Below are 941 nucleotides of genomic sequence, written 5' to 3' on the forward strand. Positions count from 1 at the left end.
ATCCTGTGCACCTAATTAGCCCCTTACTATAGGGATCATTATGTGAAGTTAACTAACCCTGTACTAGGGTGGTTGCTCCAACATCGGGCAGTGAAGTGGACCAGATGCACAAACGAGCATCTTTCCGCTATATCAAAACAAATGACTTTCTCCTAAACTTCACCAAGTCCCGAAGTGGACGCTAATCCACACTCGGCGCGCCTGATTAGCATTCTGCCAAGTACATACAGGTGCTCCTGGCGATTCCATACTCGGGGTGTCGCTAAATTTTTAGGCGATATTTGCCTTGTGACTAAAATCGACTTCGAGTTCTGTCCTAACCGTTGAGCCGGCTGCTGCAACGTCATTGTTCTGGAACTATCTTTCTCGAACTTTGAAAATGCCGCGCTGTCCCGCTCCGAGGCGTTGAGCCGGAGAATGGTACGACCAGCTAAAGTGAAGTTTAACTCCTGAACACCTATAAATGCTCCCAGCATCAAACTGCAAAATTCGTTACAAAGATTTTAAGTTGCCTCCATGTTTGGTTAGTGCCCCCGGTTTCGTGGTTAGTGCCCCCAGGTGAGTGGTTAGTGTCCCCAGGTGATCTCCACTTTGGTGGCCCCGTTCTGCAGCTCTTCATCCATTGAGAAATCTTCAGCTTTTTTTCAAGACACCCAATTTTGTACCTGAAAACAAAATATAGTCAAATTCCTTGAACTGTTCTGACATGGGGCCGCATTGAACCGGTCTTCAGAGGCTCCCATAAATTCCAATTAAAGAAAGGAAAAAATCGACTTCACAGAGAAACCGTTGGAAAATTTCACAAACTTTTGACTCCATCCGGTGAGCAAGATAACTTGTTTTTCTGGCCCGAGATCTGCCGGAAAAATCTACATGACAAGCTCCATGTTTAAGCAGAAAAATTTGTTTTCTGAAAAGATTTTCTGTCTATCAGAATAAAG

This window comes from Hyalella azteca, unplaced genomic scaffold, assembly GCF_000764305.2.
Source record: "Hyalella azteca isolate HAZT.00-mixed unplaced genomic scaffold, Hazt_2.0.2 contig2861, whole genome shotgun sequence".
NCBI lineage: Eukaryota > Metazoa > Arthropoda > Malacostraca > Amphipoda > Hyalellidae > Hyalella > Hyalella azteca.